Source organism: Protopterus annectens, chromosome 9.part0, assembly GCF_019279795.1.
Source record: "Protopterus annectens isolate FY-2018-M chromosome 9.part0, PAN1.0, whole genome shotgun sequence".
Classification (NCBI taxonomy): domain Eukaryota; kingdom Metazoa; phylum Chordata; order Ceratodontiformes; family Protopteridae; genus Protopterus; species Protopterus annectens.
Genome location: NC_056743.1, coordinates 1,353,004,537 through 1,353,027,280, shown reverse-complemented (window position 1 = coordinate 1,353,027,280; position 22,744 = coordinate 1,353,004,537). Strand labels below are relative to the sequence as shown.

Genomic DNA, 22,744 nt, shown 5'->3' with positions numbered 1-22,744 from the left:
TGGTCTCCAGTCTCCTGTCTTTTTGGGGACCAAAAAGAACCTTGAGTAGATTCCGGATTCTAAATGGCCTGCTGGAACTAGCTGGATGGCCCTTTTCTCTAGAAGTTTTGAAACCTCTAGCTTTGCAATTTCCCTTAGACCGGGTGGAATGTCTGGAAGGGATCCTTTTTGAGGGAAGGGGCTTTTCTCGAAAGGTATTTTGTAACCCTCGGATATGATCGACTGTACCCATTTGTCTTGAGAAAGGGAAAGCCAGGCTTCTGGGTACAGTGACAATCTCCCCCCAACTGCCTCCAAGGGTGGGCAGTCGGGCAACACCTCAGGGATGCTGGAAGGGCTTGTCAGAGAGAGGCTCTCTGCTGCCCTGGTTCTGTGGACCCCCTCTGCCCCTAGGGCGGCGTCTGTTGTTACCCCCTCTGCCTCTGGGGGTAAACTGACCACGTGCGTCAGGCGTGACTCCTTGAGATTTTCGGAACCACATTTTCCCTCCCTTCTGACCTTTGGGGTAAGGCCTTGAAGGGGTGGAGAAATGGACTCCTACGGCAGAAAGAGTCTTGCCGTCTTGCTCGCACCTGGTCAAAGTGTCCTTCACCTGAGGTCCAAACAAAGTTGTCCCATCGAAGGGAGAGTTTGTGAAGGACGCCTTAAAGGGATCTGCAAAATTGCAAAGTCGCATCCAGGACTGACGTCTGAGAGCCACTCCTGTGCCTGCAGCTCTACTCGCTCCATCGGCTGCATAAGAAATGAGCCGCATGGAGGAGTTAGTTATGGAATTTAGGATTCCCAGCTGACAGGCAATCTTCGCTTGAGCCCCAGCAGCTGACGGATCCTGTACCACCTCACCCAGTTACTTGAGGATATCTCTTTGAAGTCGGGTGAAGTGACATAGATAATTCAGCGAACGCATAGCAAAGGTCGCTGAGGAAAACATCCACTTACCATACCTGTCCATGGTCCTAGACTCCTTGTTAGGAGGATGGACCGGTACGGAAGGATCTGCAAGTTCCTTTTTGGCGGCGGCCGCCACCACCATGGCATCAACCGGGACACCTTTGGTGAGAAACTGTTTTTCAGTGGGGGCCGTGATAAATTTAGAAGGCCTCCTGGGGACTGGTTCCACAGAATCAGGAGATGCCCATGCCTTTTGAGCTATCACATCCATGAGGGGGTCGAAAGGCAGAGAAATCCAGGAGGTGGAGGGTCGAGATCCAAAAGCCTCCAGGTATACCGACTCATCCTCGGAGGGGTTAATGGAGGGCCAGTTCCCCCTCTGTTTCAGGAGTTCAAGAATGTCTGAAAAGGAGACATCCTCAGAGGGGGATCTTGGGGACCCCTCCGACTCATCTAAGTCGGTATCTGATGTCGTAGACTCAGGGGAGTCTAAATGCTTCCTCTTGCAAGTTCTCTTACGCAGGGGTTCCCCTGAAGGATCAGGAGAAACCTCGGAAGAGGAAGGTATTCCCAATGGGGAAACCTGGGGCGATGGATCTCTGGGTCTGGGAGCAAGAGAGTGGGAAGAGATATCTACAGGCACTGAAGAGGGAGGAGCTAAAGGGACCGACTGTTGACTCAGCTCGGGGGCTAGTACACTCCTCATCACCTCAAAGGCTCCCCTCCCGGGGAGGACCGAGAGCTCCCACTCTGAGGAAACAGAAATCCCCAGCCCCACCGAAAGGGAAGGCTCCGAAGCAGATGTCGGTGCCGAGCTTACCAAAGCCGAAGCTCTGAGGGGGAGAATGGGGTCGGACAAGGGTCCGATGCCACTCGCCCCCTCGGAACCGACAAGGGAAGCCCGACGACCGGATCCCTCCAAGGACGGTCTCAAGGAGGAGATAGGAGTCGAAGACGATGGAGCCGAAAGGAGTGGTATCGGCTCCGAAGCACCAACAGTCACAGTTACAATAGGCTCCGGCTCCGAGCTCTGAAGGAGAGTCGAAGGAGGAATTTCTGGAGGGTGTGGAATAGCGGTCGTCTGCTGAGACGGGCTATGAAGTATCTGGGCCAGTGCCTGTGATTTCAGCAGTCTACTCACCACTCTCTCCAAGTCATGGTCTGAGAGTCTGGAAGACCTTGAGGATCGGCTCCGATGGCGCCGCTCTGAAAGTAAGGGAGAGGCCGGAGCCAAATGAATAGACTCCAGCGACGGAGATCTGGATCTCTTTCTCGACGGAGCCATTGGAGCTCCGAGCTGGGTCAGAGATGTGGCATGGAAGCAAGAGTATCAAGTAGCAAGAGAACCTTCAGAGAAGGAAGGATCGGCTCCAGCCGGAGCTGATCTCGACTCTGAGGGAGTCGGAGCCAAGGCTGAAGGCTTGGACACTGAAGCCTGGGCCTTGGGAGGCTTTGAGGGCTTCCCCGAGCCGGACTTAGCCGGGGAGCTCTCAGGCTTTAATAAGCCCCTGAGAATAAGTTTATTTCTACGTTCCTGCAGGACTCTCTGGCTGAAGGAGTGGCAAATAGCACAGGAGTCCTGCAGGTGTAGAGGTCCCAGGCAATAAATACAAGAAGTGTGACCGTCTGTCAGAGACATCTTCTGACAGCATGAGTCACACTTCTTGAAGCCTGAGACCCTAGCCTCTTTAGACATGACTGAGTACCTAATCACACACACACTACACAGTCCAAAAATTAAACTAGATTAACAAAACCAAGTACAGGGAAAAAACACACAGACACACCCAAACAAACCCTGACAAAAAAAATATAGGAGGGGTAAAGACCTAAGGCCCGACTAGCAAAAATATGAATAAAGGGAACGGGACACTAACGGGAATAGGGCTAAGTGAATCAGGAAGTTAACAAAGTAATATTTATATAAATATAAAGTACTGGGGTGGACTAAAGTCTCAGAAAAAAAGGTAGAAAAATTCACTTACCAGGAGCTTGTAAAAAGTTACCTCATGAGCGAAGCGGCAAACGAGATCTGGGTAATCTCCGCCTTGCATCATGGGATATGGGGCTGCCTCGAGCTGGTGGAAGTGACTCTTGTGCTTAGCAAGTGCCGAGTCGGAGCCGAGGATCGGCTCCGAACCCATCCAGCAAGAATGAAGGCGAGATTGACAACTTAACATCAAACATTTCACTCTCACATAATTTGACAAAAGTTTCCAACGAGGAAACCAAAGGGAGATTAAAACACTAGGTTTACAAATATTACAGTTAAAAGAGGACAATTTCTGTTTACCAAAAATAGCCTGCAGCATAATCTTCCTGATAAATAGTCTTAGGTTAATAACAAGATCAGTGTACTCTGATTTAGTTGCAGGAACAAAAGTCAAATGTGCAGTTGATAAAATAAAGTCAAAAAGGTTATATACTACTCACGATTTTGAACATTTGTGGTTTGTGTCTCATCATGGAGCAATCCTCCATGGAAGCCTTTCTCTTCCAGCTGTCCCTTTGTAGCGAGTGCCCTCTTCTGGTCGAGGAGTCCAACCTCGTAGGCAGTGGTAGGGGAATAAAAGGATTCAGAGAAAAAGCATTGGAACCATTAGTTTTACTTGAATCCTTTACTTTACTTCGTGCTCCCAATTTGTTTAAATCTTCCTGTGTGCAAGCACAGGATGAAGCCAATATCAAAGTAGCTGCAGTAAGCACATTAAGCACGTTAGAAGAGACTTAAGTCAGAGCTTACTCCTTACTGTGCTCGAGCACTAAGTGGAGGGGGTGTGTCTACCATACCACAAGATTGAATTTCAGGTCATTCAACAGCATCAAAATTTAAAGCTGCAGCCGGTACAGCTGTAAGAGCAGAAGTGTTAAGTGCAGCTAAATGGGTGTCATCCTTAAATGGAGCATAATTAGTGGGCATAGAGGAGATGTCAGCCACTGAAGGTTGCATTGGGACTCGTTTTCTATCATGTTATACATTGACCTCACTGCTTGACCATACAAAAATATGCCCTTTAGAAAAATCGGCAAAGTCTCTTTGCAGCTTTCTTTGTTTTGTTTTTGTTGCCGTAACCTGGATTCATAAGCTAAAATTTCAGCATATAAATTATCCAATTTGAGCATATATTCATTGCCAACAAATCTAGTTTTGAGATCACATCTGAGGCGTTCAACCTCTACTCGTAAAGCCATCTCTAGGGGCAGAAAATGCTCAATGAAAAGCCTCAAATAACTGAAACTTAACTCAAGATTAAGCCATTGCCAGTGTGCAAGTAAATCAGGTTCACTGGCAGCTTGGGTAGGTATTTTCAACACCTGTAAGGCCCTGGGAATAACCTTATGCTCAATACACGCTTCGAAGTGAAATCTTTGCCATTTGTATCTCTTAAGCTTATACATGTGATTTTCAAGTTGTTTAAAATGCTCCAAAAAAGCATAAACAAACTATACAATAGAAGGAGGAAGCTACTACATGATAGAGCAAAATCCCAAAAAGGGAAGGCATCTCTGATCAGTATTAGCAAAAAACTAAGGGCACTCATAAAATCGTCTAAGGCCAGCTTCGAGAGAAAAATTGCACAGGACACTAAGGATAATCACAAGGCTTTCTTTAGTTATGTTAGGAACCTGGGTGGGAATTCCCAGATATGCTCAGAATTAGTCCAAAATGACAAACAATACACCGAACCCACAGACATTGCCAACATCCTAGCTGACAGGTTCAGCGCAAACTTCTCCCCCCCTCCCCACCAAAGGGCAAATATCTATCCCAGCAGAGTGCTGCCCCCCTGACATCTCAGAAGCTCAGGTAAGAGCCGCCCTCTCCAAAGCAAAAAACACAGCATCAATGGGACTAGACGGTGTCCAGCGCTGCGTCCTACATGAACTCTAAGAAGAGCTAAACCCAAACATAAAACTACTGTTCAGTCTCAGCCTTACTACAGGATATGTACCCAAAGAGTGGCGTACAGCAACAGTGGTCCCTCTCCACAAAGGTGGTGCCTCAACGGACCCTGGAAACTATCGCCCCATAAGCCTGACTAGCTTGGTCTGCAAAGCTATGGAAAGGATCATCATGGACCTCATAAATAAAGATACTGGGGACCTACAGACACTGGATCCTACCCAGTTCGGCTTTGTTAAGGGCAGATCCCGCCTCTTAAACCTGGTCGACTTCTTTGAAACAGTCACCAAGGCCATTGATGAAGGGAAGGTGGTCCACACAGCCTACCTGGACCTCGCAAAAGCCTTCGATACAACATCCCACTCGGGCATTATAGATAAGCTCACCAGCTTAAATATAAACCCCTATGTCACTAGATGGGTTGCAAACTGGCTCAAGGACAGAACCCACATGGTTAGAATTGCTGGAGCCATGTCGGACTCCAAACCAGTTACAAGTGGCGTCCCACAAGGCTCAGTCCTGGGACCTCTCTTGTTCGGTATATATTTCTCAGAGGTACAGGCCAACACAGAAGGACTGTGGCTGACCAAGTTCGCAGATGACTGCAAACTGGGCGCCATAATCGACTCTCCAGCCGACACAAGCATCCTCCAAAAGGGCCTCATAGAAACAGACAACTGGTGCCAGAGCCATGGCCTCAAGCTAAACGCCAAAAAGTGTATAGTCATCCCTTTGGCAAAACAAAGTGCCCACAAATTACCACATAGGTGGTAATCCATTAAGTACAGAAGAAGTAATTAGGGACCTGGGGACCCAAGTTGATAGCAATCTCTCATTTGACAACCACGTGGCCAAAGTGGTTAGAAAAACATTTTATATAGCCCACCTAATCATGAAGGGATTCACATCTAGATTAGGGAGGTCATCGTGCCTCTTTACTCATCCCTCATCAGGCCCATAATCGAGTACAATGCCCCTTTTGGGATGTACCTTACCAAACACCTGCAGCAACTGGAAAGACCCCAAAAGTACCTCACCAAGAGGATCAAAGGGCTCAAACAGATACCATATGCTGCCCGGTTAAAGAAACTCCAGCTCTACTCAGTGGCATACCACCTGCTCAGAGGCGACCTGTGCCTGACGTATAAAGCCATGTCCAACCCGGTATTAAGGGACATGCTGCACCTCAAAAAATCCAAATCCCATCGAGCTACACGCTCGAGAGACTTGAACCTCAGCACTGAAATAAATAGGACATGCTGGAGGTACAGATTCATAACCCAGAGGCTCCCTTCACTCTGGAATAAAATCCCAGTCCAGGTTAGGCAGAGTCCCTCATTGACTCTCTTCAAGAGGAATCTTGATGAGTGGATGGGAGATGGTAGGTTTACCCCGGGTATCACTTCTGTGTCACTGTTAGACAGAGGCACAGTATACTAACCTTGAAAAAGGGCATAGCAAAATTAATTTAAAATGAGTGGCGAAAGCCAAACATACTCTGGCTAGGCTTATAAATGCCCTAGGGCAGATAGCCTAGTATGAACCTATGAACCTATGTATACCATCTGAGTCCTTAATCTCAGTCACCTCTTGTCCAGAGAACACGAGTCCCAATAGTGGATTTGGTTGGTTCTGTGCTAACTTAGCATATCTATCCACAGTATGGCCAAGCAAATTATCAACTGAAGATGTTAAGGCACCAGAAGCTCCCAGGCTCACAACACAGGATTCAGCCATATGCAGGGGTTTGCTCAACAAAAATAGGCAAAGAGTACAAACACAAACAAGCCAACTGTCAAAGGTGACCCACAAATCAAATATGAAATAGTAAAAACACAAAATGTGAGTCAACCACCACGGTACAAGCCAAAAAAGAAACAGTGAAATAAAATAAAACTTTTATTAAAACAAAATGTTAGCGCTTGGCTTGTTCTTCCATTTCCTCTGATGTTTATTTCATTCATCCAGTTACAGGACATCTTTTTTCCCCTAGATTTACAGCCACTTGCAGGAGCAGCAGTCTGGTATACTTGGCTACTTGCAACTTCTGCTCTGGCTTTTATGTTGGCAAGACAACTAGACAGCTAACGGAGCATACACTTGAACATTTGGGCCATATTCATAGAAATACATTAACCAATGCATTAGCTAATCACAGTATGTTCCATCCAGGGCATAATGTTTTTAGGTTTAGGGTGTTACAGTTACTTAGACCTGGTGTCAGAAGGGGCGACTGACACTTGCATTGAAATCCGAGAGTTAAAATGGATTATTTCCTTACAAGCCCATAGGTTACCTGGTCTTAAATCTGGGGTTTCGCTTCAACCCTCCTTTGATTGGTTGTTCATAATTGCTTTAATCGATGTAGACTGACGATTGGTTAGTAATTGTATTAAATTCAAATGTTCTTTTTTGTTCTGTAAGATCTGATGAAGCGGCAACCCGGTGAAAGCGCTAACTTTTTGTTTTAATAAAAGTTTTATTTTATTTCACTAATTTTTTTTGGCTTGTATCGTGGTGGTTGACTCACATTTTGTTTTTTGTTTTTTTACTATTTTGTATTTGATTTGTGGGTCACCTTTGGCAGTTGGCTTGCTTGTGTTTTTACTCTTGCCTATTTTTTGTTGAGCAAAACCCTGCACATGGCTAAATCCTGTGATGGGAGCCTTTGGTGCCTTAACGTCTTCAACTGATCATTTGCTTGCCCATACTATGGATAGATGTGCTAAGTTAGCAAGGAGACAACCTAATCCACTACTGGGGCTCGTGTTCTCTGGACAAGAGGTGACTGACATTAAGGACTCAGATGATATGTGCGCTTTTGTGGACCATTTTAAACCACTTGAAAACCACATGTATAAGCTTAAGAGATACGAATGGCAAAGATTTCACTTTGAAGTGTGTATCGAGCATAAAGTTATTCCTAGGGGCTTACGGGTGTTGAAAATGCCGACCAAAGCTGCCAGTGAACCTGATTTACTTACATGCTGGTAACAGCTTAATCTTGAGTTAAGTTTCAATTACTTAAGACTTTTGATTGAGCATTTTCTGCCCCTAGAGATGTCTTTATGAGTAGAGGTTGAACGCCTGACATGTGATCTGAAAACTAGATTTGTTGGCGATGCATATATGGTCAAATTGGATAATTTATGTGCTGAAATTCTTGCTTATGAGTCCAGATTATGGTAAAAACAAAGAAAGCTGCAAATGCTTTGATGATTTTTCTAAAGGGCATATCTTTGTATGGTCAAGGAGTGAGGTCAATGAAACAGCTGATAGAAAACGAGTCCCGATGCAACCTTCAATGGCTGACATCTCCTCTATGCCCATGCTCTCTGTTCTACTGCTGTTACATCTATACTGGCTGCAGCTTTAAATTTGGATGCTGTTGAAAGACCTAAAAATCAGTCTTGTAGTATGGTAGACACGCCCCCTCCATTCAGTACTCAAGCACAGTTAGGAGTAAGCTCTGACTTAGTCTCTTCTAATGTGCTTACTGCAGCTACTTTGATATCAGCTATATCCTATGCTTGCACACAGGAAGATTTAAATAAAATGGGATCACAAAGTAAAGTAAAGGATACAAGTAACTTTAATGGTTCCAATTCTTTTTCTCTGAAACCTTTTATTGCCCTACCACTACCAACGAGGTTGGACTCCTCGACCAGAAGAGGGTGCTCGCAAAAAAATCGGGAAGAGTTAATATATAACCTTTCTGACTATTTTATCAACTGCACATTTGAATGTGCTCAACAAAGGTTTGACTTTTGTTCCTGCAACTAAATCAGAGTACACTGATCTTGTTATTAACCTAAGACTATTTGCCAGGAAGATTATGCTGCAGTCTATTTTTTGGTAAACAGAACTTGTCCTCCAACTGTAACATTTGTAAACCTAGTATTTTTAATTTTTCTTTGGTTTCCTCACTGGAAACTTTTGTCAAATTATGTGAGAGTGAAATGTTTGATTTATATCATTCCTCTGAGCATTGCTTTCATAACTTAACGTTGGCTGAAAAACGAGCTTTACATGAGTTACAGTCTGAACGCTCCATTAACATAAGACCTGCGGATAAGGGAGGGGCTGTGGTTATTTAAAATAGGACTGATTATTTAGGTAGTATGAATGCTATGTTGAATGATTTAAATGTTTATTTGAAAGCTGGTCCCAAGGATGTGGATAAATGTTTAAGAACTGTACAAAATGATCTGTATGATTTGCTGATGTGTGGTCTCATTGATTTGAGCGTTTAGAACTGTCTTATGGCTGAGCATCCATTGACACTGATAATACATAGACTGCTTAAAATTCATAAAAGCACTTGTGACCCACTGTTGCATCCTACTGTTTCAGGAAGTGGATGGGTTACAGAGCCCCTTTCGGTGTTTGTAGAGGGTAAGCTCAAACCTTTACTGCCCAGTGTTGCATCAGTACTTCGATTCAACATTTTCTTTCTATGCTGTTTGCAGCAGTATCTGGGCTTGATGTCTCTGATTATCTTTTGGTGATGTTAGACATTCAAACATTAGTTACGGTCATCCCAAACCAAGCTGGTGTGGACTCTATTAGATTGTTTTTGATGCATAATAGTGCATATTCGCACAATATGGTCACAGTTTTGTGTACTTTATTGGATGTAATATTGGAGAATAACATCATCTTGTCTGAAAGTCAGCATTATTTGCAAAAGTTGGGGGTAGCAATGGACACACCTTGTGCTAAACAGTTATGCCAACTTGGTGCTAGCACAATGGGAGAATGAAAGTGTCTATGCTAACAACCCATTTGGTAAATTTATTACACATTATGCATGATTTGTGGATGACATCTTTGTCCTGTGAGCAGGCAGCGTTAGTGAGCTCTTTGTCCTGTGAGCAGGCAGCGTTAGTGAGCTTTTTGATTTTGTGAATCATCTTGAAAGTACGTCTAGCTTTTTAAGATTTATGGTTTGTCATTCATTAACATCTACTGATTTTTCAGACGTTACAGTTTTTATAAATAGTCTTGGGTTATTGGAAACTAAAATGTATAGGAAATCCTGCTGGAGGAACAGGGTTTTGCACATATCCAGTATACACCCCCCCCATATTTTTTCTAATATACTCAAAGGTCAATCTATGAGGGGGTTTCAACATTATCTACTAATGATGATGTTTTTGAGAGTATTCTTGTTACGTTAAATAATGTTTTTTGTTTGTTTTTTTTTACATAGAAGATATAACCATCATTCTATAGCCAAGTACATATGTGGCAACCATTAGCAGTAGAGAGGACATAGCTGCCCCCTATTTTTCATCTAGATCCACTATCCATTAGACTAAACAGCCCAGAGAGGCATGAAGGCTGGTACTGGTTTGTTTTTTACATATTCGAGCAATGTTCAGCAATATTGCAATGTTATAAGAAAGACCTGGCCTATTTTGCTAGCTGACTGCAATATTGGGCAGATAGTTGGGGCACATCCTTTTTTTTTTTTTTTTTTTTTAGGAACAGTATGTCCATGAAGAGGCTTTTGTGCTATGGGCCTAGAAGTATTGACGTACTGACCACCTGTAATAAAGGAATGCTTCCATGTCATAATTGCAAGGCTTGTTCTTCCATTTCTTCTTATGTTTGTTTCATTGATCCAGTTACAGGATGTCTTTTTTCTTCTAGGTTTACAACCACTTGCAGGAGCACCAATCTGGTATACCTGGATACCTGCAGCTCCTGCTCTGGCTTTTATGCTGGCAAGACAACTAGACAGCCAATGGAGCGTATACTTGAACATTTGGGCCATATTCGTAGAAATATATCAACCAATGCATTAGCTAATCATGCTATGTCCCACCCAGGGCATAATGGTTTTAGGTTTAGGGTGTTAAAGTTACTTACACCTAGTGTCAGAAGGGGTGACACTTACATTGAAATTTGTGAGTTAAAATAGATTATTTCCTTACAAGCTCATAGGTTACCTGGTCTTAACTCTGGGGTTTCACTTCAACCCGCCCTGATTAGAAGGCGGTGACTTTGATTGGTTGTTCATAATTGCTTTAACTGATGTAGACTGATAATTGGTTAGTAATTGCATTAAATTCAAATGTTTTTTTTTTGTTCTGTATGGTCTGATGAAGCAGCAACCCCGCAAAAGCGCTAACCTTTTGTTTTAATAAAAGTTTTATTTTATTTCACAGTTAATTTTTTGGATTGTATAGTAGTGGTTGACTCGCATTTTGTTTTTTTACTACCCTTTTTTAAAAGCCAGGTGGGTTGGGGTGCAACAATAAATATCTGGGAGTACAAAATGGAATTAATTGACTAAATCCCTGACTCTCAGATTCAAGTCTCAAGCCTCTCCTTTTATCTGTGATGTCTGGTCAACCTGCAATACCTCAGTTTGTGTTTGCTGCCTTATAAGTAGCGTTGCCACCCCTCCGTTTTTTTTCCGGAGTGCCCGGAAATCAGTAGGGCACTCCGGTTCTTGTAATCGGAGTCCGGAAATAGCGTCAGGCTCGTCAGCACGTATTAAAAAAAAAAAAAAACATTCCCGTGACCCGTCTTGGACTCTCGTTGATTGGCTGCTTGCTGCAGACGAGGCTCGTGCAGCAAGCAGCCAATCAACACGTAGAGTTAGTAGTCAAAGCCCTGCAAAGCCCGCGAAAATTTAAGAATATAAAGCGGTGCTTCAGCATAAGTTTTTACCTTTTACTTTTGTAGTACAAAGGGTGCTGCTTAAGATCTGAAATTCTTGCTTGGAGCCTTGGACATCGTCTTCAGTGGATTGCCTGCTGCCTGGAAGCCCTGCCTGCCTGGAAGCCCTGCCTGGAAGCCCTGACTGCTTGGAAGCCCTGCCTGCTTGGAAGCCCTGCCTGCCTGGAAGCCCTGCCTGCCTGGAAGCCCTGCCTGCCTGGAAGCCCTGCCTGGAAGCCCTGCTGCCTGGAAGGATTGCCTTAGCCCTGCTGCTTGCCTTGCTTGCTGGAGAAGTGCTGTGGACTGGGTGGTGGTGTGTTCCCCTGCTTGCTGGCCCTTTAGCTGCCTGTTCTATTCTGCTGCTGAGAGCTTGTTTTAGTAGCCCTGCTGCTGATTTTTCTGAAGGTAAGTGGATTTTTTTAATGGATTAATTCTTTGGAATTAAGGTAGATTTTCAAAGATTAGTGTGACAAGGGGAATGAAATATTGCCAGCACAGCTACTAGTGAATTTTTTAAATATTAAATTTATATTAATTCACTAGCTGTGCTGGCACTATCTCATTCATTGATGGTGACAAGATGTGTGTAACTATCTAGATGTTCAACATGTGGTGATTAACTAGAACAGTTTCTAATCTGGTTTTGGACTTGGTTGCAGTGAATGTATAATGACTTCATGATTTGTATAAGATGCTTGGACTGTAGATCTGTCTTTCTAGTCTGTCATCACCGTGATGTTTACCTTGACCTGTGTTTCTTCCTAGGGTGTCTTTCTAGGGTGTACAGTCTTCGTAGTATAGTGAGGCTTAAATGCAGCTTTTTTGTCTAGTTTGTCATCGCAACTGTTTACCTTTTATCTGTGTTTTCTAGGGTATACCGTCTATACCAAAGCTTAGCTCATTTGATGTTACAGTGAATACATGATTACATGATTTGTATAAGATGCTTGGACTGTAGATCTGTCTTTCTAGTCTGTCATCACCGTGATGTTTACCTTGACCTGTGTTTCTTCCTAGGGTGTCTTTCTAGGGTGTACAGTCTTCGTAGTATAGTGAGGCTTAAATGTAGCTTTTTGTCTAGTTTGTCATCACAACTGTTTACCTTTTATCTGTGTTTTCTAGGGTATACCGTCTATACCAAAGCTTAGCTCATTTGATGTTACAGTGAATATATGATTACATGATTTGTATAAGATGCTTGGACTGTAGATCTGTCTTTCTAGTCTGTCATCACCGTGATGTTTACCTTGACCTGTGTTTCTTCCTAGGGTGTCTTTCTAGGGTGTATCTTGTCAGTCCACAGTATGCCTGAACTTTCTTGCTGTGTTCAGACTCAGCTGGATAACGTTTGCACTAGGTTCTACATAAAAGTAGAGGGTCTTAATTTGGTGCATTGCTGTAGTGTCTGACCCATGTGTTTTACACACAGAATGCCTTCTGTGCATATTCTGCTGTCACACCAGGTTCATGTGTAACAGCTGCAAGTCCCTCAGACAGGAGTTGCTTCTGCCTTTCATTGCTTTACCTTCACTGTAATTTTTCATGAGGAGTCTCATTTTTCCCTATACCAACTTGGTATTACTAGGGTGTGAAAGTCTGGAGATTCACATGTGAATGTGAACTCTGGCTAGTGGCTACTGACTGACACAGGCCCCACCTGGCACTGGTGTTGGTCACAAGTGTTTTGATTTTCTATTAATAGCGGTTTTGGTTTATTGTAGTGTTGAGCAAGGATCCTACAGGAATCATGTTCAGGAAAAGGTCAATGGATCATCAAGAAGAGGCTGAAAGCGCATCTCCTAAGAGGTTTTTCTGCAGTTATAATAAGGTGTGGGAGCAAAGCTACTCATGGGTGCGACCTGTTCCAAATGCAGATGCCATGGCAAAGTGCACATCCTGTGGAACAACTTTCACTGTAAAATGGGATGGGGAAAAGGCAATGAAAAGCCATCAGAAGTCAGACAAACATCATCAAAGCCTTCAGCTCCAGAGGCAGAACCTCGTAATGACCAAGTTTATTCAGCCACGAGTGTAACCAGTGAAGCTTCCAAAGTCACTGCAGCTGAAGTGACAGCAGTCTATCATGGAGTGAAACATGGTCACTCATATGTATCCATAGATTGTGGAGGTAAGCTGGCACCGACAGTCTTCCCTGATTCTACTTTGGCTTCGAAATTCACCTGTGGGAAGACAAAATCTGAGAGTATTGTCATGAATGTTCTTGCACCTCATTCAGAGGAGCTCCTTCTGCAGGAACTTGGCAATTCCTATTTCTCAGTGGGATCAGATGCATCCAATAAAGGGAACAGAAAAATGTTCCCTTTAGTTATTCAGTACTTTACTCACACCCATGGCACACAACATAAACTCCTTGATTTCTATGAGGATCATAAAGAAAGTTCTGAATGTATCTTTACTAGAATAAAGGACATCCTTGTGCATAAAGGACTCAAAGTACAAAACATTGCTAGCTATGCTGCAGACAATGCCTCAGTCAATTATGGAAAGCACAGGTCTGTTTTTAAAAGTTTGAAATCTGAGGTGCCTCACATCATTGCAGCAAACTGTTTATGCCATGTAATACATAACTGTGCCAAGCATGCAAGCAAGGCCCTTGCAAAGTTTGATGTGGAGACTCTGGTTTTGAAAATACATAGTGAGTTTTCAGCATCAGCTAAAAAATGGCACTGTTGAAAGGCTTCTATTCTTTCCTAAACCAGGACTTTAAGGAAATAATGCAACATGTTGTAACAAGGTGGCTGTCTTTGTTCCCAGCTGTGGCAAGGCTGGTAGAATGTTGGCCTGCTATTAAAAGTTATTTTATTAGTCAAGGGCCTGAGGACTGTCACCCCCTATCTGGAAATTTGTGGAGGCCGATGAGGATGGCATCAGTGGGGATGTGTCTGAGGCAGAGTGCTACATACATTTCATGCACTACATCCTGCAGGTATTCCACAAGTCTATAGCAAAACTTGAAAGTAACACTCTCTGCTCCAGAGTTGTACACCGTGATGAAAAGTCTAAAAGATGAGTTGCAGAGAAGGCTAGATGACCAGTTCTTTGGTACTAAAGTTTCATCTGCCTTACAGCACTTTACTCCAGCTGTCGCACAGCAGGTCTGTAGGACCTTCTGTGATTTTACAGTAAAGCACTTTGTTACCTACAGAAGTGGTTTGACTATGATAATAGTCCCTTTAAAGCTATGCAGGTCCTCAGCCTCCAACATCCTGTAACTTGGCCAGAACTGCGTACAGTTGCAGACCTCTTCAAATTGGATGTGGACATTGAAGCACTTTACTCAGACTACTGTACTTTAACTGCTGCATTGCCAGCCCTGTTACAGATGACAGAGGCATCTGTAAGTGATCGCTGGGTGACTTTTTTAGTAAAGCTCCAGACTGCAAGCCACTTTCCAGACTGGTGCAGTTTGCTCTTTCAATCCCCAGCAATAGCTTTGTGGAAAGGGTTTTTCACTTATGGGAAATCGTGGACTGATGTAAGAAATAGAATGCTTGTGTCACTTGTGAAGGCCGAGTTGCAGGTCAAGCTAAACTTTAACATGAGTTGTTCGCAATTTTATTCATTTGTGAGAAATAACCAGCCATTACTTGAGGCTGCTAGATCAAATGCCAAATACAGCTTCAAGTATAAGCAATGATTTCTAGCAAAACTGAAGATACTTTAAACAGTTGCTTTTCTTTTACTATTGTGTGTGGTGAACCCTTAATGTACTGCTTTGAATGAACTGGTGTTTTAATATCTAATTGTATTTCCATTTTAGTACTACCTGTGATATGAGACTTGGGCTTAGTTTTCCCATGCTTGTGTGTGATGTACTGTTGTATGTAGTGAACCTTTTGAAGTATTGCTAAATAAAGTTTTTATTTACTTTTGACTCGTCGCACATTTTTCTACTTATTGGTAACTGTATGTGATATTAAAGACTTATGCTGAAGGGTGGAGTAAAGGGGTGTGGCTATTAAAAGGAATGGGTGTGGCTTGATTGTGCATGGGGCGGGGCTTGTTTGTCAGGAAATGGCACAGTAGAAAGGTGGCAACCCTACTTATAAGCCATAGGTAGAACTAACCCTAGGTTAAGACAAAAGTAAGATTAGTACTAGAAGACTGGGGCTCAAATCTGGAACAGAGGTTCCACAGCAACCATACAGTCACTCCAGGAGCTAAATGGTAGGGGGATGGAGGGTGGGGAGTTGACGATAAATGAAAATTGGCACCACAGATGCATAGTTAGAGTGAGTATATAAACTTATTATGCAATGTTGTCCTTTTCATTCATTCCTCAACTACTGGGACAGAGCCCCCAGCTATGTGAACCTTGGGTAGCCCTCATGGAAGGATATTTCTGAGTACTGCAGACCTAAAGGCAGCCCTGTTTCTGAAAGTCAAATCAAATTTGCAATGAGCAATAAAGGTATGAGCATTAGACCAGGTACCTGCTGCACAAATGCTAATAAAAGTTCTAGACCAGAAAGCAGATGATGTAGCCATGTTCCTGGTAGTGTGTGCTTTAGGGGGTCTGGGTAGGGGTTAGACCTCAATGACTGTAAACAAAGGAAATGCAGTCAGTCAGCCATTTGGCTAAGGTAATTTTAGAAACCGGTTGACCCAAATTGTTTGGGGAGAAAGAGACAAAATGAATCTGACTTTCTGAAATCTTTTGTTCTACAGAGATAAAAAAAAAACAGAGTTGTCTATATACACCTAAAAGATGAAGCATATATTCACCTTTGTAAGCAAAACTGGGAAAGAAAACAGGCAAATTAATGGCAGGATTAATATTGATCTCTGAGGCTCCTTTAGGCAAGAAGGATGGGTTGGTCCGTAAGGTAACCCTGTCTTTGTGGGAGAGGATACCTGGGGATTTGGGGGAGAGAGCCTGGAGCTTGGAAACTTGTCTCACAGACATAATGGCCACTAGAAAAACAGTTTTCCAGGATAAACACTTTAAATCAAATTTAGCTGATGGTTCAAAGGGGCTCAGAGTTAAAATCTGCAGCACAACTGTTAAATCCCAGGGTGGGTTCCTTAGCAAAAAGTTACCATTAAGAAAAGCCCTGCAAAATTCAAAGAAGCCAATGGAGAAGCAATTTTGCCTGAAAGAAAACCGGATATTGCTGCCAACTGCACCTTGACAGAAGAGAAACTAGCTCCTTCTTGAAATATATATTTAAAAAACTCTAGGATAGTGGAAGTAGAAGCAATGAAGGGATCCAAGTATCTCTGGAAAGCCCAAATAGAAAATCTTTTCCATTTATTTTTGTAGATCTTCCTGTTAGAGTCCTTGTGGGAAGATAGTATCTGTTGCACTGGGGAGGAAAGCCTGGGCAAACTATCAGTGGAATTGGAGAAACTATGCAGTCAACTTGAGATCTAGATCTGGGTGATCCATCACTGTGGGATGAGAGAGAAGGTCTAGACTGGGGTCCAATATCCGGGGCGGATATAGAAGGTAAGACCAAAGGAAAGGGAACCACACTCAATGAGGCCAAAAGGGGGCAATGAGGATAACCATGCTCTTCAACTAAAGTGCCTTCTGTAAGAATTTGGGAATTAGAGGCATCGGGGGGCAAGCTTAATGGAGACCGAAGGTCCAAACATGGACTAGAGCATTTCTCGGCGACTCCCCCGGAAGGGGGAATCAGGGCAAAGAACCTGCTGCATTTGTTGTGGGAAGATGAAAAAAGATTGCAGAAAGGCTGATCTCATCGACAGAAGATCCTCTTCACCACTGACTGACTGACTGAGACACCATTCATAAGGCATCGGAATGGATCTGCTATGTTTGTCCGCTAGCATGTTGGATTTCCTTATGTGCACTGTTATAAGAAAGTGCTTGGAGGAGATCACCCACTGCCACACACTCAATGCCCCTCAAAAAAGTGGATAAGATTGGGTCGCTCCTTGTTTGTTGACGTACCAAGCCATAGATATGTTGGTTTGAATTGTAATTGTCCTAAGAAAAAGGGTGTCTTGGAAGGCCTGCACCACTAGGAGGATCACTCTCATTTCTAGGACATTGATGTGCGAATTGGTCTCTTCTTGGGACCACATGTCTTAGACCTTCTGTCCCAAGAAATGCCCCCCCCCCCAGTTGGGAGGCATCCATGGTTACCGTGGCTACTGGGGGATGGAAGAACACGAGGGCAACCTTGGTTAACTTCATCCAACTGAATCCACCAGTTTTGCATACTCGTATGACTTTGACTGGTAAGGAAAAGGGATGGAGAATCCACATATAAAAACTGGCCATAGTAACCAAGCTTATATCTGCTGGTCATTGACCTTAAGGCCTAAACAATAAGTCTGGCTGGGGAGAAGGGTGTGAGATAACTTGCTCCACTTGATAACCAATAGTCCACACTCAGTGTGGTGGAAGGGAGGATATCTGACTGTGTTCAACTGAACATCTTTGAACTTCAGGTTCCGAACGGGCTGAAGATGAGACTTGTAGATGTTGACTGAAATACCTATGGATTGACATAACTGGAGCAAGTAGTTCCTGGATTTCTCTAGGAGATGCCCGGTTGGGGTGGTGAGGAGCCAGTTGTCTAGGTATGAAAACACTTGGAATTTCAGCAGTCTCAATAGTGAACTGCTACCACTGACCCACTGAGGGCTGTGTTGAGACCAAAGGGCAGGGCTCTAAACTGGCACCAACTGGCCACCAGCCGAAAGCTCAGAAATCTTCAAGATCATCTGTTCATCTTGATGTGATAGTACGCATCCTGAAGATCGCTGAAGCACATCCAACTGCCCTTGTGTAGAAACGGCAGAATGAACTGAACCATGACCATTTAGAACTTTGACTTCTTTACAGACTGATTCAGTTTGCTGAGGTCCAGAACTGGTCTCAGGTATCCTCTTTCCTTTGGCACTAAAAACAATCTTGAGCAAGTTCCAAATTGTTTCTTGTTTGATGGGATGTCCCGGATGACTCTTTTGCTTTTGAATTTCTACAGCTGGTGCCTCCCTCTGACTGGGTGGAACATTGGGAAGCTTTTTACTTTTGTGTGGGGGAATTTGTGAAAATGGTATGAAATAACCTCCATATATGATTTTTAGCACGCAAGTATCTTCTGTTATTGATGCTCAAGCGTCTGGGTGCAGAGACATGCACCCCCAAACTATCTCTAGAGGTAGGCAGTCAGGTAACCTTTCAGAAGCACTGAAAGGATTTATTTGAAAAATAGTCTCAGAAACCCTTGCTCTTGCAGGCCTCTCCTGCTGCAAGGATGGCATCCTCCAGTAGAATTTGTCCCCTTCCTCTGGGGCTGATATCCCTACCTGAATCTTGGAAAGGGCACTGGGGGCTTATGGAACCACATTTTCTTACCTCTTAGTTGATTCCTGGAAAAGGATCGCTGAAGAATAGAAAAATGTATCCTTATGGCAGACAAGATCTTTTCATCCTTTTCACTCCCTCCAGGAAAGCATTTCCTTAACAATGGGGCCAAACAAACAATCTATCAAAAGCAGCATTTCTTATCTGATGAGATCTCCTGGAGGCTCTTGAAAGACTCTGCAAAGTTGAACAAACACATCCAGGCTTGTCCCCTTCTGGCTATGCCTGAACCAAGTGCATGTGAGGTATCTTTAATAGCATGGGAAATTATCCTCTTGGACGTATTACAGTTATGAAGAAGACTTCTTCTTGTCCTCCACGGACATGGATTCAGAGAGGGATCTGGAAAGCTCTTTTTAGTCAAATCCTGCTGCAGCCTAATGAAGTGTGCCAAGCAGTTCAGAGACACTAAAGCGAAGGTCACTGAGGCAAAAATGCATTTCCCGAATCTGTCCAATGCCATGGACTCTGTTGGGGGGGGTGGGCAGAAGAAGCTCTGCTTTGCTAGCTCCTTCTTTGTGGCTGCTGCCAAAACTGTGGCATCAACAGGAACCCCCTTGTGCCAGTGTGGCCTGTCCTTAGGAGGGCTAGGAACTTATCAGGATTACTGGGAATGGGTTCTACAGTATCTGATTCCTTCAAGGCCCAGTGAAAGACTAGATCTATAAGCTTATCAGCCAGGGGAGTCACCCAAGATATTGATGGGGCAGACTCAAAAACTTCCAGGAACACGGACTCCTCCTGGGAAGAGGAATCAGAGGACCATCCACCTTTCTGTCTGAGAATTTCTAAGATATCTCTGGAAGAGACATCACCTGGTGGAGACTCTGAGGACCCCTCACCTTCATCGAAATCAGTGTTGTCCGTGAGAAACTCCTGCGGGGACTTTGTGTGTCTCTTCTTGGATGTTGTCTTACAGGGAGCCTCCTCAGTGGAATGGTCTGGACAGGTGCCTGAAGGGAGGGGAAGTCCTCGAGTGGGAAAGTCTGGACACTTGATAGGGCCAGCTGTCCCTGTGTGACAGGTATAAGAGGATCAGAGCTTGGACATGATTGAAGCAGGGTAGTAGGATATGAAGAAGAAACAGTAGTCATGTCTCTCAGATGAGAGAAGACCCTTCACCACCACCTCGAAAGCAGAAGGACCAGAAGAAGCTGTAGCTGGTGCCACCGGAGCCAAAGCTGTAGATGTCACTATTCCCCGACTCTGCCCATACCCCAGCCTTGAAGGGGGAGTCAGACCTCAGCTGTCCAATACCGAAGCCCCAAGAGGCAGAGATGGCTCCAAGAATCTCTGAATGGAGCCTAGTCCCCTGGACCTGTCACCAATGGTTTGGCGCCAAGACTACCCTGGTCCAAGGAAATCAGGGCCAAACAAGTCAGGGAAACAGTCAGTCGAAGACCTAGCGGTTTTCGGATCAGAAGCAGACACATTTGGGTTTCTCAGATCCAAAGGCTCCGAAATTGCCAGTCAGATCTGAGAAGGAGAAATCACAGTATGGTAAGGAAAAGGGAGGCATGCAGATCCGATGACAGATGGAGTTGAGATAACCCCCATCTGAATCTGAGCTCTAAGGACTTTCCTCATCGTCCTATCCACTTCAACTTCAGAAAGGCTCCTGGAGGACCTAATGGAGGAAATGGTAGACTGCAGTCGAGACCATCTCCTCAAGGTCTCTTGATGGAAGGGAGAATGAAGCCAAGGAGAGACAGGCTCCAGAGAAAACCCTGGGGACCAGGTCCATGGAGACTTAGAATGGGAAGGTGTCTGGTCCAAGGATGTCAGATCTGGCTGTTTTTGCTTGGGATCTGAGGGTATCTAATCTGATTTATTTGAACTTTATAATCAGGCTCCGAAGAAGGAGCTGACGTAGGAGGGCAGACTGAACACTGCTTTCTTGATTTGTCTCCAAAGTCATCTTAGGTGTTTCTGCAGGGCTTTGAGCCCTGGAGCAAAAGACAAGGAAGAAGAAGAAGGTGGTAGCAATCCCTTTAGGATCAGCTTGCTACAATGGGCACTACTGGCCCTGGAATTAAATCCTGCACAAATGAAGTGGTCTGTATTTAAGTGTGCAGCACTCAGACAATAGACACACTCCCTGTGGGCATCAGAATTAGGGATCTTGTGCCCAAAGGAAGTGCATTTCTTAAAATTAGTGGGTTTATCAGCCATAATCATAAGAAAAATGGAAACTGTAGAAAGAAAAGCAACTTTTTTTAAACTACCAGCAATGGCAGGGCAAAGAGGTTACCCTTTAAAGAGTAGAAAAAAGGAGGGATAGAAAGGAAAATAAAGAATTTCAACCCTAATGTGATAGAAACTCATGAAAACTAAGCAAGGGTGGAAGAGATGATGAGAAAATGTATGACTAAGAAAAAAGGCAAGGAAACTGCTCTCACTGAAATAGAAAATACACCCAAAGCTCTGAGAGAAGGACCCGCATTTGCAGTGATGCAGCGAAAATCAAGGCCTGAGGTATTGCAAATTAACCAGGGCATTGTGGATAAAAGGAGTAGTGTGACAGTTGGATCAGAGAGTCTAGTAAATGCAGCCAAGTTGGATCTGAGACCCAACAGTGGAGGAACGAATGAAAAGGACATCAGATAAAGATGATTACAATAACATTTCCAACTTGTTACTTCTACAAACAGTACAATACTCATATATGAGCTATAGTGACCCTCTGTGTACACCTCTGAAATTTATGAGGAAAATTAAGGAAATAATGACTACATTGCCCCCAAAAGGGACAATGAGGTCATTTGCACAGTGCACTTTTCCAGTTAATAAATAAAATGCATCACTCCTTACTCTTGGACAGATGTACCTGCGATGACTGTAGCAGCAGGAACAGGTACACAAAATAGTCTTCTGTCAGAAAGATTTGGGGTATGAAGCCATGACAGTGAATTAAAAAACATGCGTTGGCTTGTCAGTTTAAGTTCTTGCTCTATCGCTCTATTTCAATTAACTAAATCACATACAGTAACTGCACACAAATCCATACACAGTAATCAAATCTTATACTTTTGTTGGTAGTCCCCACCTTTTTCATAACACATCACTTCATTGTGAACTGGACATTACTGCCAGGGCCAGCCTTGGGTAAACTGACACACAAGGCAAAAAGGCTCCACTGAGTGATACCAAACATGGTGAATGGGGACACTAGATCAAGCTATTGGAGGAACTGCAAAGCCACCTGATGAATGATGAATGATCACTGGAAGCAAAGATTCTGGATCAGAAAATGTAACTACCACTGATAATGAGCTTGATGCCAGTGTGAACATCAGAGTCTGGGAGGAAGAAAAAGTCATCTCCATCAGCAGGACAAAGATTCTCAGTGTCCCTTTTCGCTGGCACTAGGAGGGTGACTTGAGAGCATCTCATCCCTTAACCCCCACATCCCTGGTAAGCTTCTTGCAATCCACTCACAGAAGTACTGGGGCCTTGGGCAAAGCCATTTCTAACGACGACTCTTCTGTTCACCCAGGACTGGGTTCAGTCAAGGCAATACACTCCTGTCCATTCATCAATGCTGAGGGCTGGACCTGCTGAAAGCAGGGATTAATCAGTATCATGGCTATGGATATTTCCGACATCTAGTCTTCTGAGGCTGTAGCTGACACTAAAGGCCACTTTACCTTTAGCTTCAGTCTCTTCGTGGTCTGTTTGGTGGAGGGACAAAGACATTAAGAACCTAGACCAGGACTGTGTCAGGTAAGGGATTCTCACATGGCACAGGAGGGAGTACCCTACACAAAGGATGGAATCTCAGCTTCTCTTCCTTTTGCTAAAGCTATGCACATGCAGCACTTGAAAGTGATGTGTCTCAAGACAACAAATGCAAAAAAGATGCCTGTCAATGATCACAGCGCGCACTGTCAATGAAGTCTAGTACCACGAAAAAAGGC

The 22,744-nt window shown here is 43.9% G+C and overlaps 1 protein-coding gene across 1 annotated transcript in view; it reads right to left on the bottom strand.

The window, feature by feature from the left end:
- ADAM9 (ADAM metallopeptidase domain 9) overlaps nucleotides 1-22,744 on the bottom strand; it is a gene marked incomplete in the record, with an annotated part of 1,887,510 nt that overhangs the window by 555,315 nt on the left and 1,309,451 nt on the right.